This window comes from Notamacropus eugenii, chromosome 1 (assembly GCF_028372415.1).
Source record: "Notamacropus eugenii isolate mMacEug1 chromosome 1, mMacEug1.pri_v2, whole genome shotgun sequence".
NCBI lineage: Eukaryota > Metazoa > Chordata > Mammalia > Diprotodontia > Macropodidae > Notamacropus > Notamacropus eugenii.
In genome coordinates this window covers 36,597,988-36,615,410 of record NC_092872.1, presented here as the reverse complement: position 1 = coordinate 36,615,410, position 17,423 = coordinate 36,597,988, and the positions used below count along the sequence as shown (strand labels likewise).

Below are 17,423 nucleotides of genomic sequence, written 5' to 3'. Positions count from 1 at the left end.
CAACAGATTTTACTACTTACAAAAAATAAAACCTTCCAAACACATGGTCTTGAACATTGTGGTTAAAATCAATAACATTATGAATGGAATTCTAGGGTTTTAAGTGACCGTTCTTGAATTTGCTTATCTTTCTTAATGAGAATTTTAGGCAACAGAGAATTTGAACTTTTCCAGTTGTTCTAGGAGAGATATGTAGAAGAATGGAGAACCTTCCATGGTCTCCACAAAATTCCATCCTACAACTGAAGCTTGCATTCAAGTTAGTCTTATGCAGATTCATGGACCCAAGAGCTGAAAGCTTAAATGTGTGTCTGGCTTTGGTATTTCCTGATCATATCTGTGACGTGTTCAGGAAAATGATATAGTGGTTCATTAGGGTCGATGGTTCAGCTGCCGTAAGAGTGCCTTGAGGGATGCAGATGTCTTCTACGTGACCTCTAGGAAGGGTGAAAAGAACAGCTGTGTGGCAAGCTGTTCTGCTTCCTCATTTGCTCCCCAGTATCAACCCATAGAGGGCCACCCTCATCTGCAATATGACAGAGGCCCTTGGACCCAGAAGCCAAAGAATGGACTAGAGAGACACTTGGAATTAGTTATACTTATGATAAAAAATGGAGAAAAAAATTTTAGGGTTACTTTCTGTTAACTAGAAGCGATAGAGCAAAGGTGTTAATAAAAGTTCACAATTCATTGTATTCAATTCATTGTAATTTGAAATGAGCGAAAGGAAAACAAAAAGCAACACATGAATCAGAATTGCTGACACACAGTCACAGAATCATGGAAACTTAGAATTGGAAAAGATCTCAGAGACTATGGATCTTAACCCATTGCTGAATACGAGTTGCCTCTACAACATGACAAGCAAGCAGTAATGTAGTCTCTGCTTGACGATAACCCTAATTAATAGAAACTTTTTCCTTCTAGAGCAAGTCTTTACCAAGCTACCTTAATATTAATACCTTTCTTTGGAGATTACCTCTGATTTATCATGTACCTATATCGTTTTTACAAACTTGTTGCTATGTTGTCTCCTCCAGTGGACCATGAGCTCCTTGAAATCAGATACTCTTTTTTTTTTGGACATTTTTTGTATCCCCAGAACAGTGTCTAGTACACAGAAAGCACTTGATAAATTCTAGTTGACTGACTGACTTACATCTACATCTTCGATAGTTTTCCATTGCCTTCAGGATAAAGCTTCAAACCTAAGGTTAGTCTAGTATTCAAGGATATCAGCAATCTGACCCTAATTTACTTTTCCTAGCCCAATTTCCACATGCCACCTTCATAAGTCTTCCTTTCTATCCATATTGGTCTATTTATGTCTAACCAACATATTTTATACTTTCTTACTTATTTCTTTCCCCTCATTTTCTTATATTTAAATCCTCTGAAACTCAGTTCAAATGTCCACCTCCTCCATGATCCAGCTCAAATCCCAGTTCCCCCTTTAAGCTTTGCTTTACCACCTTATCTCATGTGATCTTTCCTTTCTCTGACCATCTAATTTATTCATTTGGCATTTAAACACATTCATACTGTTCACAAAATACTCCTTGTAAATTCCTCTACACCTCTACAGCTCACACTACCTCTTTCTAGAATGAATTTCTTTACAATGTCCCTTGTTCCATGCTATAGATGAAATGGTGACTTTTCCCCCAAGTTCTCATGAAGATTAGTTATAGAAATAATTAACTCTCAAAAATTAGTATTTAGCAAATCCTCCTTCAAATCTGGAGGTTTAGTAGAAATGGATATAATATATAAACATATGATTGTTGTGGAGTTTAGAAATGTATTTCCCAATCCTGGCTGTATCAAAGACTCAGATTGTTCTTTTAGGATCTATTCAGGCTTTAGACCACTAGACTTTAGAGGATGTGGTGTGGTATAATGAAAATGACTTGTCATTTACTTCCCCACGTGACTTCAATCTCATTGCACCTCAAATTCATGATCTATAAAACGTGGGAATTGTCTGAGATGATATCTAAAGTTCATCGCACCTCCATCTCTTATAATGCCATAAGGCTGCAAGAGTTACTATTACCAATACCTTAGATTGACTTCTCAAGATCACTCTACGGTGATGATTTGGGTAGTACTTAACCTGATGTGTGAAAACTTAGATTTAGTAGAGTGCTGTCAACTGATGGGAACATACCATAAGCCTAGAGGTGAAAAGTGTAATGGAAAAGAAACTAAAGGAGAGGATACATTCATGTGCGACGTTCTTTTTTCCTAGGATTCTGTGAAAAGCTTGGTGATTTAAACCTAGGTTTTAACTTTAGTTTGGCTGCTAATAATGAATACTGTGACTGGGCAAATCACTTCATCTCTCTGGCCTCAGTTTTGGCATCTATAGGGATGCTGAAGAAGAGGGAGTCATACTACAACTCAAGTTTCTTCCACTTTTGACAATCTATGATTCTACGACTTTTTCTTTTTTCCTACCACAACTTAGTATAATGAAATTTGTTGAGTGAGAATTTCCACTCCTGTTATAAGCTCTGACTAAGAAAATTATTTTGGAATGAAACTTGGCACAACATAGTCTTGGACTGCCAGTAATTTATTGTAGAATATTTCAAAGCGATAACTTTTAACGTTCACTAACAAAGGCATGCCTATTTTTGCTTAGAGGGATGCTATTGTTTGAGGGGGGAAAATCAAATTTAAGGCAGTTGTGCATCTGGAACTTCTAATATCAATATAAAAACAATGGCTTTGGCCCCTTTCCCCAACTTATACAGGCTGCGAAAATGAACGCACATATGGGATACTCTTCACACTCAAAAAAGTTAAAACTGGTAGCAAATGAAACTGTTGCTGTGAAGTTAAGACTTTTTCTTTGGATGGGGGAGAAAAAACTAAAGAATTTTTACAGCACATCAATCTTTCAAAGAGAAACTTTTCCTTCTGTTCTTATAACTTCCTTTTAGGTCATTTTATTGATTGATTTGTGTTCAATTTGTGCTTTTATTAGTGGAAGCTCCCTCTACCTGATACCAATCAGCAGCTCATTTGTGACAGAGATTCAGCGACTTTCCCAGTCACAGAGCTTGTAGGTATAAGAGATATGACTTCAATAAACATTTATTAAACCCTGAGTATGGGCCATGAATCATACTAGGCACCCAATATACAAAGACAAAGGTAAAACAGTCCCTACTTTCAAAATGGGTACATGTACACTGAGAACTAAATAAAAAATACAGACAAACAAAACCCAGTGATTCAGAGAGGGTGGAGAAGAACTAAAGGAATTGAGAAAGCTCCCCTGGTTAAGCTTGAGTCTCAGCTTGAATGGAGACTTCAAAGGTTTTGGAGGGTACCAACGGTTGGATTGGAGAAGGGAGGGCATTCCAGGCATAGAAGAAGCCTCTGAAAAGTCACAGAGGTTGGAGAGGTTTAGAAAACATCAAATAGGTCATTTTGGCTAGAAAATAGAATGTATCCAGGAGATTAATGTATAAACAGCTTGGAAAGATAGATTTAAACCATATTACAAAGGGTTTTAGATGTTACACAGAGGAGTTTGTATTTTATCCTAGAGGCAAAAATTTTTTGGGTGGAGTAAGAATTCCTAAACCCAAGACCAGCCCTTTTCTCAGTACATCAAGATATTTCTCATGTCACATTTAACAGTGAGTAATTTGTTGCCAAGGCCAGACACCTAGATGCCAATTTTCTAATCTTATAGGTGAGTCACAGATGGAACAACATCCTCAATGGCTACGTTCATTCACTGATTCATGTTCAGATATGGAGTCTTGTCAATTCTACCTCCACAGCATACCAGCATTTTCCCACTTCTGTCTGCTTACATGGCTATAACCTTAGTTCAGGCCCTTGATATCTGATCTATGACAATAGGTTCTAACAGGTCTCCCACCCTACCTCCCTCACATAGCAACCAAAATCACCATCTTAAGGCACAAGTCTTCCCACATCCATTCCCAACTCAAACATTTCCAATAGAACTCTCTTAGATTGACATCTAAAGTGCTTCACAACCCCAATCCAATCTGATTTCATACTACTCTGTTTCATCAACTCTACATTTTAGCCAAACTGGACTAATTACTGTTCTCAGATCTTGTCTTATGCTCTTTCACTTCCATGAAATTGTGCAGACCATCCCTATGATGTACTCTTTCCCCTGTGCCTATGGAAATTCTTCCCACCAGAGTCATTGCTTCCTCCATGACATCTTCCTTAAATCTGAAAACACTCTTCCTCCTCAAATTTTACCCCTATGACATTCTATCTTGTATCATACTTACTTGTCAAATACCCTCTATCAGACTGTAAGCTGACTGGAAACAGGAAGAGGGAATCTGCTACGAACAGCTCTAATTGTTGTGCTAAAATCTCCCCTCTGTACTTTGTATGAATTAATTTTAGCTTTGTCCTGGACTACTACAAAAAGACCAGTCTTTATGGAAAGAGGAAGATCAATCCAGTGGCAGTGATGGACTGAAAAGGAGAAAGACTGGAGGTCAGCAGGCAAGTTAAGAACCTCTTGTAACTGGTGTGGTGGAAGGTGATAAGTCCGTGAAACCAGTCCTGTCAATGAAAGTGGAAAGAAAGGGACAGGTTTCAAAAGATACCATAAAAGAATGATGAACAGTAATCAATTGGTGACTGATTGCTAAGGGAATAAAGGGAAGGGGGAGCAGGAGAGTTAGAATTCATAGGTGACTTAGAGGTATTGAACTTGGTAGCCTGGAAAATAAGGAAGTCCAAAGTAAGAGCTAATTTGGGGGGGCGGTGGCAGATGCTGATTCTAGTTTTCGATGTTGAATCTAATGTGACAGTGAGATATTGCCCTGGAATGTGACAGCAAGATGTTTGCAGTGGCTAGAGAGACCATGGTCAGAGTTGTCTCTGGGAGTTTCTCCACATAGAGGTGATAGTTAACAGCTCTAGGAATGGAGGCTGAAATAGAAATAAATTAGGTCGGATAAATCCATTTAATCAGAGCTATAAATAGGATGAGCCTTTGCCAAAATTTAAAGGGTACTTATCCCAACAGATGATAGATTTAGAGATGGAAGGAACTTTAGACATTATCTGGTTTGAGCCCCTCATTTTACAAACTAGGAAACTGCAGATACCAGAGCAAGCTCAAGTGACTTGCTTCCAGGCCACTGAGCTAGAAAGTGGCAAAGTCAAAATCTGAACTCATTCTCTGACTCCAAATCTCACACACTTTTCCCTATGCCAAGCTGCCTTCTTCACCATTGATACATTTGAACCTCACGCCTAGTTAGAAGGAGTAACTAGTTAAAACAGGAAGCCACCAGATGTTCTCAGCTACTCCCCCCCAACTCCCACCCAAGCCATGTAAGCAGATAAGGTGATCCTGAATATGTAAGGTAGTTCTTTACTTCCAATCCATCACCCTGCCTTGACCTATTTCCTCTCCAAGACCTCCCCAGAAGCTGCCTTGTGATGCTTCAGTGTGTCCCCATTTTCTTCCCCTACCTTGTCCCCCCAGCTAAACTGTTGGTGAGTTTTATGCTGCTTGCCTTAGGAGCAGAAATTGCCAGTTAAGACTCAACATTCTGTTTCTGTATATGGGCTCAGGTTGAGAACTGGGGCCACGTGGGTAGAATCTGGGCTGGGATTCAGTGATGCTTGCAGTAATAACAACAAACTATAAGGCACCTCTCATAGTGTGCCATCTGAGTCTTCAATTTCCAAGTCCTTCTTCTCAAATCCAGTTTGAAAAAACCTCAATACCAACTGTCACTGAATTAGGAGTCCTGCGGTGGGTCTTCTCCCTGACTGCTCCCACACAGTCTGGAGCCTTTCTCTGCCGAAAAGTGAGAAATTGGAACAAATCTACCTCTGATCAAAGGATCAAATCACATTATGTGATACTTTCCCTTGACCTGGTATGGGCCAAACATTTCTATTTCAAAAGTGGTTTTTGACTTACTGATATTTCAGACTGAACAGCAAAAGCACTGTATAGATTGGATGGAATTGCTAGCCCTCAAACAAACCCATTTTAGTGCAATGGTTATGGGATCATAGGGTTTGGAGCTGGAACGGATCTTTGAAATCTCTTCCCCCAATCTCCTCATTATTTGCAAATGAGGAAACTAAGATTCTAGGGAAGGAATGAGACTTAACTAAGATTACACAGCTGATAAGTAACCCAGTTGCTATTTAAGTTCATATCCTCTGATTCCAAATCCAATTCTCTTTCCACAGTGTCATATTTGCCCAGATATGTGAAGAATTATGAGATACTTCAGTTCGGGCCACATCCCACTCCCCAATCCACTAATTTTGGGGTGGAGAACCTGCAGCCTCCAGGCTAGGTCCTTGGATGCAGCCTTTTGACTGAGTCCAGGTTTGACAGAACAAATCCTTTTATTAAGGGGGTTTGTTCTGTGGAGTCTGGGTTGGTTCAAAGAGCCACACTTGAGGACCTAGAGGGTCATGTGTGTCCTCGCGGCTGTAGGTTCCCCACTCCTTCATTACTCTTTTAGGCTAATGAACATGCATGTGCAGAAGAAAAAGAAAAGTAGCTAATGTCTGCAACGTGCTAATAGTATTCCAAAGCTTTATCCCTGGAGAAAATAAAACTGAGACTCTCTTGGGCCCTCCTCAAGTTTCTCTTTCCAACTGTACAGTCAAATATGGATTCTTAACTGGCAGATTAGACAGGCACTGTCTAGACTAGACTCAATAGCAAAATGGCCACCTTGTAATGTTCTGGATGAGAGAAGCTCTTTTTGCAAATGAAATTTAAGCTTTATTGATACCTGTTCGGTTTATGTAACTATCAATTGTCATCAATTAGAGCAGGTCCTCTCTCTTTACACCTGGACTATTATGTTTGGTCTCCTTGCCTTAAGTCTTTCCCCACTTCAATCCATTCTTAACTCAGCTGTCAAAGTATATGTTTGACCACACTATGTCCCCTGCTTAATAAATTCCAGTGGCTCCCTGTTATTTCCAGGTGTAGCCTCAGAACCTATGGAACACTATCCTTATCAATGGAGATGAAAATACTGTCCTATGTGAGGGTCAGAGCAGAGTTATTGATAGTATAAGAGTTTCAGTTCTCAACCAGTTTCCCTCTAGGGAGTCTTTGAGAGTAAATTCCCTTTTGGGATACTCCAAGTGAGTCTTCTTTGAACATAAAGTTGAGTTGGCTCCTAGATTTGAGAGAGAAGATGGAGGAAACCCACCCCACTTCAGGTCACTGAAGGAAAAGATTCTGGAAAGACACGAGAGGAATGAGGAGCTTCCATCATATTCCTATTCCCAACTTGCTACTCTAGAGACTTTGGGGAGTTTCCACTTGCCTGAGATCCAGGACATTCTTTCTTGGTTGAGCTGTTATCTTGCTCCTGATGGAAGACCTTCCCTCTGTATTGTCTATAGTTATTCTCCTATGTGTACCTTCTCTCATTTGTTTTGTTAGAATTTGGATAAATGGGCTTCTTTACTATTCTCTTTGTGTGCTTATTACGGAACTGGTATTTGGTGGGAAAGGGTTCAAGTATTGGATATAGAGTCTAGGGTCCCCAAAATGAAGGAAACAAAGGATTAATGAAACCCAATCATATTCCTAGATGAACACTATTTAAGGAAGCATGTAGATAGACTTCTAGTCCAACTTTCTGAGGCAAGCAAGATGGCACCTGGCCCCAACCTCCTGCTTTACCTCCTGGCAAGAATGAAAGTCTCTTGGAGAAGGGTGGAGGGAGAAGAGACTAGGGATGTTAATTCTGTCTCCTTTCAAGGCACACTCAACAGCAGTTGTCTTACCACAAATGGGAACCCCTTTCTCTCTACACATAGGACTCTTTCCCCACACAAGATCAAATATAAAATCTGGTTTGGCTTTCAAAGCCCTACAAAACCAAGTCCCTTACTACCTTTGCCTTTGCTATTTCCCTCATACTATGCTCCATCTCCTGACTGTGTCTTTTAGTTGGCTGTCCCCCTTGTCTGGAATGTTCTCCCTCCTCTCCTTGACCTTCTCACTTCCCTGTCTTCTTTCAAGATGACCTCCATTCATCTCCAGTCATTCTGAGGAATATCAGATCACTGGATTCAGATGACTCTGGAGGAAAAGTAAGGCTGGTGACCTGCACAGCCCTCCCTCACTCAAAACAAAGTCCAGTGCAATTCATGTCATCATTTCTCTGATGGCATGGTCTTCTTCAGCAACGAAGGACAAACACAATCCAATCCTATGTTCTGCAGAAGAACCCCTCTCACACCTTCCTCACCCTACTTTGTGCCTTCTTCCTTCCCTCTAAGGTGACTTTCCATTTATACTGGATCTATCTTCTATGTAGATTTTCCTTGGTTTTGCCCTATTGGAATGTAACTCCTGGAGGGCTGGGACTGTGTTTTTCCTTTTTTTTTGTATCCCTAGCACTCAAAATAATACACTTACTAAATGCTAGTTCACCGACTGCCTTTTAGAGAGGCTTTTTTACTGTGTCCTAGGGATGAAGGTAGGGTGGAAAATTGCAACTCTCTTGGATCCTAGGATCTGACTGCCCCTTAATTCTAAAAGTTCTTATTTCTATGCTAATGGAGTGCTGTGGATGCTCTTTAAAGTGATACCCACTAAGTGCAATGGCACTTGCAGAGTATGACACACAGACTTCCCAACACTAGCTGAGGCATCTTGTTGATGTTCAATTGTATCTGATTCTTGGTGTCCCTATTTGGGGTTCTCTTGGCACAGAGACTGACTCTTTCTCCATTTTCTTCTCCAGCTCATTTTCTAGATGAGGAAACTAAGGAAACAGGGTTAAGTGACTTGTCCAGGGTCACAAAGCTATTTTGTATCTGAAGCCAGATTTAAACTCAGCAAAATGGATCTTCTTGACTCCAGGCCTGCCACTCTACCCACTATACCACCCAGCCATTCCAGCTTATAGCTACATGACTTTTTATCAATGAGCAAGTATTGACAAGGAGTAAGACCTCACTGTTCTTTCTCAAAAATTTTGTCTTTCCTAGTTTCATTCACTTATTCTTTATCTTAATTTTCAAAGATGTGTATTAGGAGAGAGGAGGAGTGAGAATTGTACAGAGTAAGGACTAGACCTCAGTGCCCTTCATTTCTTAGGTCTCCCCTCAAGCTTTTTTTTCTAACTGCCTAGTCAAATATGGATTCTTAGCTGGTTGGGTAGAATTTACTGTCTAGAAATAGCCTCAGTGGCAAAATGGGCACCTTGTAATATTCTCGAGAAGCTCTTTTTATAAATATTTTACTGATTGCAGTTTTATTGATGACTTTTGTGTTTATGTAACAGTCCACAACCATCAACTGGTCCAGGCCCTCCTCACTTCATACCTGGGCTCTACCTGGTTTAGGAAAAATGCAAAAAGGGTAGCTCTCCATCCCATCCCTCTTCCTTCTACACCCAGTGAAATAGAATCATAGTACTAAAAGCAACTTTAGAGACCACCTAGTCTACTCTTTTTCTTCCTCTCTCCCCCTGCCAATTGTGCGGATGAGCAAAGTGCACAGAGGACAAGTGCCTTGTTTATTCTGGCATGTAGAAAGTTATAGCAGTGAATTTCATTAAGAATTTTCCTGTCGAAGAATCTAATTTTTTGAGCCCTTGGATAGTCACTAGTCTGGAAGACTCATTTTACAGATTAAAAAAGGCCAGGAGAGGGAGTGACTCTTCTAAGAGCTCAGAGGTAATTAACAATAAAGGGAGGTATTGAACAGATACTTTCTAAGCAGAGCCATAAATAGGGATTTTTGGACCCAGCACAAACACCTTGTAATCTGCCTGCTGCTGTACTTGTTGTGTTGTCGAAGAAGACCCTGCCATCAGAGAAATAATGACATGACTTGCACTTGACCTTATTTTGAGTGAGGGAGGGCTATGCAGGTCACCAGCCTCACTTCTCCTCCAGAGCCATCTGAATCCAGTGACCAGATATTCATCAAGATGACTGGAGATGACCCAGTATGAGGCAATTGGGGTTAAGTGACTTGCCCAAGGTCACACAGCTAGTAGTGTCAAGGGTCTGAGGTGAGATTTGAACTCAGGCCCTCCTGACTCCTGCACTGGTGCTGTATCCACTGCACCACCTAGATGCCCTGCTGCTGCACTAGTGACTGCTGAGGAAGGTGATGCAGGAAAGAGAGGAGGAGGGAGGAAAGGGAGAAGTTTAGCTTGTTGTGGCCATTTAGGAGCCTATTTTAAATGATTATCCAGTGTTAACTCAGTGCTAACCTCCATTATTCTCTTTTCATGAAGGATTACAATTGATTTCCTAATTCTTTCAATGGTATACTTAATTTGGCATCTGGGCAGAGCTATGGTTGTCCCACCTTAGTTATTCTTGCCCTGGCTCTCAAAGCCTATGCCTTGATCACTACAGAAATTTCATTTCCCCATGATCAGGCAGAAATACATGGTTCTTCCTTAAAATCCCCCAGAATAATAGTAGCCTAGACTGTTTTCAAGCATGTACCCACAGGCCATATTGCAATTGGCAACACTCTGAATGTAGCCCATTCAGGTAAAAATATAATTGGGAAATATTTAACAAAATAAAAATATAATAGAACATAGATAATTTTAATATGTGGTTTTCTAAGTCAATATGTGGCCCACAGGGATCCTTATATATAGTTTAGTTGCCTGGGTTTCTATTTGAGCTTGACACCCAAGCCCTAGACTATCTTTACTGCAAGTATTTTTACCAGAGAAAAATCAAATAGTTTGATTTTAACTATTTCACACTGAGGCCTGAGACTTGGAAGCTAATTAAAGTAGAAGTCAATGCTCCTCCTCCCTCAATGTGAGGGCTAGGAAGAGGAGTTTTAGAGTAAATTATCTGCCTCAGAAAGGAGAGGAAGGGAAAACATACAAGATGACCTTCCTTCATTAAAGTGGCCTCACCCATCATAGAAGCAATCAATTTCAATAGCTATTTGAAATCACTTTGCTCATGTTCTAATGAAGATGTGAGGATATAAGAGAGATCCCAGGGGAGAACAAAACATACTCACTGTGGCATGAGTCAGTGGCAGAAGCCCCAGGGAATCGCACGCTCCTCACAGGTCATGATCATTTCAGATGTTCACACAATCAAGTGCCAGATGGGTGACCTCCAGTATATTTCATGTCATCAATTACAGCTATAGCCCTTCTTGCCCCCTTTTATTTCCCAGAGGAGAGTGAGACCTGGAGCCTGCTAAAGAATAGTAAAGAGAGGAACAGAGGGAAAAAAAGGAGAGAGAATGAGAAAATGAGAGGAAAGAGTGAGAAAAGGAGAATCAGAAAGTGAGAGTAAAGGGGGGAACAAATGGTAAAAGAAAAGGGAAGGTGGAGAGATGGCAAGAAAACAGAGATGAGGTGGTAGGAAAAATAATAGGAAGAGAAAAAAAGGAAAAGATAGGTCACATGTTTTAATATCACCACTGACTCTATGTAGTGTTTTTAATGTGTTCTTATTAACTCTGTGAGTGCAAGCATTTTTATATTATCATCTCCACTTGATGATCAAAGAGATGGTGACCCAAAGAGGTAAACTGACTTTCCCAAGGACATTTAGAATTTGAGGAGTATGGGTATGTAGCCCTGGGCCAGTGTCCCTTCCACCATATCTTGGGGGTTGGGGGTAGAGATGGAGAGAGAGAGAGAGAGAGAGAGAGAGAGAGAGAGAGAGAGAGAGAGAGAGAGAGAGAGAGAGAGAGAGTCCCTGCCCTCAAGGAGCTTATGTTCTTCTGGGGGTTACAACATGTACATATGTAAATAATTACCAGACAGTTTGAGTCAGGAGAGAGGCTTAACACTTGGAGGCATGAGAAGGCTTCTCAGAGGAGGACACAGGAGGCTGAATGGCAAATTTGGAGACCAGCTAGTTTGTCTGGGATGAAGAATATATGAAAGAGAGTAATATGAAATCGGGTCACAAAGGTAGGTTGAGGCTAAACTGTGGAGAGCTTTAAGTCTTATTCATGGACTTAATATTTTATCCCAGGGGCAATAGAAAATAGAATATAGTTGAGTAGAGGAATAACTTGGTCATATCTGTGTCTTGAGAAGATTTCTTTGGCAGATGTGTGGAGGGTGGAGTAGCAAATAATTTTCACTAAAGTTCCTTTTGGTGGAATTGTTTGTTAAAGGGGTCTCCTGTACTACAGCTTTGCCAATGGCATTCTATGTGAGTCCAGAGCATTAGAATAAAGAACTACCATAGAATTCCAGCATCAGAAGGGATCAAAATCATTTCAGCTTTTCATTTTACAGGTAAGAAAAGAGGGACCCAGATAAGGGGAGTGACATGTCAGTGATTCGTGGTGAGGCTGCTCATTGGGAGAAGAGGTAGGGAAAGATTCCTGTTTTCATGTCAGAGTAAAAGTTGGAAAATCAGACTGAAATTCAAAAAATAAAAGCTTTGTAGTTAATCCAAACTACAACATGAGGTGAGAAGGGGGAAGAGAGTAAAAAGATAATTAAACAATGTCTTTGGGTTTAACAGCCAAGAAGAGGCACCAGGTGAAGGGAAGGTGGTGGAGGGAGGAGGTTATATAACATATGAAGTCCTTCAACTTTTGACATTCAGTGATTCTATGAAGTGAAAGAGGCATTCCTTTTAGTCATTTCATCTTGGCTGGCTTCCTGTCTCTCTCAATGACATGACCTGTAGCTTTCTCCTCCACAATCATAATGTGGCACCTGGGCAGTTTTTTCTTTTTCTGTCTCATTTCCCTTCCTTTCATGTGTTAGCTTCCTTATTAGAATATAAGCTCCCTGAGGACAGGGACTGTCTTTCTTTTTGCTTGTACTTTATTCCCATGGCCTAACAGTGCCTGGCTCATAGCATGCTCTTAATAAATACTTGTTGCATGTCCAAATGACAGGTTTGAATTTTCTCCTACATCATATTATGTAGACCTCCCTCCTGCCCCAGCCATCACCAGTACCCCTAATTTCCCTATCCATTATGCCTAGGGTCCCATTTGTTCCTAATCATTTCAGGCTTCTTTCTTTCCCTAAACTCTCATACCCTTGCCTTGTTCTTGGGTAGATAGGCTAGAGTCAAACGTAGCCCCAGAGAGCATCCTGTTAATAAACACCTTCACTACTTCCTAGTCTGTTGTGAGGAAAGACATTTGTAACCCTTACGAGTACTTGGACATTGAACTTTTTCCTATGAAACAGAAACAATGATGCTATTACCTTGTAACTATTAATACTTCAGGTACAGAGAATTCCCTAAGTTGCATGTGTATACTACTGAGATGATTGAGAAAGCTATTTGTTGTGTCTGACCCTTCATGGCCCCATTTGGGACTTTCTTAGCAAAGATACTGGAATGTTTTGACATTTCCTTCTCCAGCTCATTTTACAGATGAGGAAACTGAGATAAACAGAGTTAAGTGACCTGGCCAGGGTCACACAGCTAGTAAGTGTCTGAGACTGGATTGGAGCTCATCTCTTCCTGAATCCAAGGCTGATGCTCTATCCAGCTGCTCTCTATGCCATTTAGGCCATTCTATATTATCATTTTTTCAGAAAAATGGAATTCACCACTTTAAGAAATCAAATAGAGAAATTTTATTTGAAGGGGGCCACCTGTGGAATACCATTGGTCAAACAATCCTCTATAGCAGACTGACTTCTATCAATCAACCACGTATTGATAAATAATAGGACGTTATCCTATTCTCTCACTTTTTAAAAATTTTCTTATTTTTATTCCCATGATCCTTATTTTAACTCTCAAAGGTATGAGATGAAGTGAGAATGTGGGTTGTATAGAGAGTGCCCACTCTTAAGAAAAAAATTTGAAAATCCATCATCCCATCCCCACCCCCTACTCCACCTAGTGAAAGTAGGACCTTAATTTTACCCCATAAAAAGTAGCTTATTTCAATTGAACAGTTTAGCAGCCACAGCAAAACAAAATCATAGTTACTTATATAGAGCTACAGTGGCAAATTGAATAGTGATTGCAATACAACTTTTCTTGCTTTAATGGCTGAGAAGTCATTGATCAAACCATCAAACTGAATGTGCTTTCCAATATCCCCGTCAATGATTTTGCAGTGCATGCCTGTTTGTACTCCAGTGTGCTCTATGACTTCTTTCTTTCCCTCCCTGCACACAAATTCAGAGGGCTACAAGTTCCATATCAAGTCAGTGGTGCGATACAGCACTAACAAAAAGCTAATGTAATTTTGGGCTGCATGAGAAGAGGCACCACTTCCAGGAATGAGGTGGTCCTAAATCTGTTATGCTCTGCCCTGACAGATGGCATCTGTATACCATTCAATCCCAGACACTAAATATTATGAAAGACATTGATAAATTAGATGGTGTCTAGAAGTGGATAGTCGGTATGGTCAAGGACCTGGAGTCCATGTCATAAGGCTCAGTTGAAGGAACTGGAGATATCCATCTCAGGGGGAAGGGGCAAGAAATGTCAACCATCTTAGATATATTCTATTTGGCCCCAGAAAAAAAGAATCAGGAACCATGTGTGGAAGTTACAAAAAGGCAAATTTAGGATCAAATTTTAGGTCAGGGAAAACTTCCTAATAATTAAAGCTATCCAAAAATGGAATGGGCTGCCTCTTTAGAGGGATTTGAGCAAAGGCCACATAGCCATTTGCCTTTTATGTTGTAGTAAAGCTTCTTCTTCATGTATGGGTTAACTTGTATGGCTGCTGAAATACCTTCTATTGCTAAAATTCTCAACATCTGCATCACCTATTTTGCACATCAATTAATAATCTAAGGAAATTATCTCCAACTTGTTTTCTTTCATTATTGTGTGCCTGAGAAAGGGTTATTGTCCATTAAAGGCTTTGAGGCTTCATAGTTATACTTATCACTTAGATCAGTGGCTTTCAGAATCTCTGGACTTCCCTGCCCTTTAATGGGGTCCACAAGGTCAAAACTATCTTCATAACAATATTAAGACATTATTTATCTATTAATGTACTCCACTCTCCAACTATATATCTACATTAGGCTGGATTTTCTTTGTGTACTTTAACCAAAACAATATATTCCAACAGATTGCATGCACAAGCAGATATGGGAATCTAGCTGTCTTTGTCAGACAGTAAAGAGATTTGGAAGAGAAAAGGTCCTCTTTTCACTATTTTAACAAAATAAAATATGTTATGCTAGCATGTAGTAGGTCTATTACTGTTATTTTCAATTAAATAAGCATTTAAAAAAATTGGTTTTAATTTCCAGTATGGTAAGTAATGCTAGACATGGCCCATATAAATGAAAGGTTTTAGGGGTCCTCAGCTTTCATTAAAATAAAAAGGGACCCTAAGACCAAAATTTTGAGAACTACTGACTGAAAATATCATAGGGTAATATATCTAGAAATGGTAGGGATCTCAGGTCATAGACTTATAGTTGGACAAGGCACTAGACCTTATATCCTATAAGCCAACTGCCAGATCTTGGATGCCACATGGATACATATGAGCATCTCATTTTAAAGATGAAGAAATAGGCTAGCAGAGGCTATTTGCCCTCTGGGCTTCCCAGGTAGTAAGTGGCAAAGCTTCAGTTTCTGACTCCAGATTCAACTTTCCACACATAGCTATTGTTTTGTGACTTGACTGATCACAAAATAAATATGGCTAAGCCATAGTGAGAATGAATTTCTAGCATTAAAAATAGTTGTTTATTTAAAGTAATATTGAAAACTGTCCCTTGTTAACTCTATTGCCAACTGTTACACCCTAGGGGGCTGCCTACCTTGCCTACTCCTCAAACTGAATCTCTGAATGTGGTGCCTTGAGCTCCTTAGAGGAATGGTATTACATGAATCTAGTCTAAAAATAAATTGCAAAGAAACGTGGCTTTGGGGAAATGTTTTTTTTTTCTTTCTTTCTTTCTTTTTCATTTTTTTTTAACATAGCAGCTGATCAAAGCAGCTACATTTAAATGAAATATAGACCTGATTTACATCCACATGAGGGACTGTGGTATAATGAGGCAATATGGTACGGCAAGGCGCTGTAGTTTAGTGGAAAGAGTTCTGTCCTTGGACATAGAAGACCTAAGATCCAAATCTATTAGCTGTGTGACCTTGGACAATATTCTTTCATCTTTATTCATGGTTTCGTTTTCTCATCGTTAAGATGTGGACAAAAAATATTCATTTATATCCCCCAAATATTTGAAGGGTTGTAAAGCACTTTGTATATATTATCCTTTTTTGATCCTTACAAGAATTCTATGAAGTATGTACTACTCATATTTTTATTTTATAGATGAGGAATCTGGAATATATTGACTTTAAGTGACTTGTTCAGAATCACATGTCTCCTAACTGAATGGGCTGAGATTTTAACATAGGTCTTTCAGACGCCAAGCTCAGGTGCTCTATGCACAAAACTACGTGCTCATAAAATAAGACTTGCAGTATATAGGGGGTGGGGGGCAGGATATTGTGGGAAAGCGCTTTCTAAACTTGGGAAGTAGCCTGTTCCCCAGCTAAGGGGTAAGGTTGCTGAGGTGCCAACGAATCCAAAAGTATAACCGTGGAGTACTGAAGGGGCTTTTATCACATGAACTTTAGCATGTACTTCATAGCACATATTCTTTTATCAGTCTTTGAAAGCCATAGATTTAGGTATTTGTTGAGTCTTGAGTATTGGGGTGCCATTCACATAAGTTGATAATACTAACAAGATCATGAATAGACCTCCCATGTGATGCAGCTAACTTGAATCAGGACAAAAGAAAGCCAGTTAGCTGGACCATACACCAACATGTAACTCAGAATCATGGAATCTCAGGATTGGAGGGGACCTGGGAGGTCATTTAGTCCTACTGTCCCTGATCAAGAATCTCTTCATCTACAACATACCTGACAAGTAAATACTGTTTCTCTTTTCGCCAGGAACTCTGAGGGTCTTCCCCTCCCAGTTTGAATGATCTTTCTTTCTCCTCTCCTGTCTCTCTTTCTTTTTTCTTTCTCTCTTTCTCTCTCTCTCTCTTTCTTTTTCCTTTCTTTCCTTTTCTTTCTTTCCTTTTCTTTCTTTCTTTCTCTCTCACTTTCTCTTTCTTTCTTTCTTTCTTTCTTTCTTTCTTTCTTTCTTTCTTTCTTTCTTTCTTTCTTTCTTTCTTTCTTTCTTTCTTTCTTTCTTTCTTTCTTTCTTCCTTCCTTCCTTCCTTCCTTCCTTCCTTCCTTCCTTCCTTCCTTCCTTCCTTCCTTCCTTCTTTCTTCATTAAAGGGCCATCCCTTGAGTAACTATTTAAAGAGACCTATTCACTGAATGGACTTTATCTCACTCAAAGTGACAACTTGAAAAGACCTTAACCTGAAAGGGCTAGGGTCTCCCACTGCATCCTGGGCCATCTCTAGTCACCCTGAAGAACATCTGGCCATTGGACCCAGTTGGCCCTGGAAAGAAAGTAAGG

The 17,423-nt window shown here is 39.9% G+C and overlaps 1 long non-coding RNA gene across 2 annotated transcripts in view; it reads left to right on the top strand.

Moving 5' to 3' along the window:
- Window positions 1–17,423, top strand: part of LOC140496647 (uncharacterized) — a 67,308-nt gene that overhangs the window by 32,039 nt on the left and 17,846 nt on the right. The window contains exon 1 of one of the 2 annotated variants that reach the window (XR_011964357.1): window positions 12,259–12,347. The exons of the other annotated variant lie outside the window; for it this stretch is intronic. This is a non-coding gene — a long non-coding RNA (uncharacterized lncRNA). Of the gene's footprint in view, window positions 1–12,258; window positions 12,348–17,423 lie in introns of those variants that run through there. 2 annotated transcript variants of the gene reach the window in all.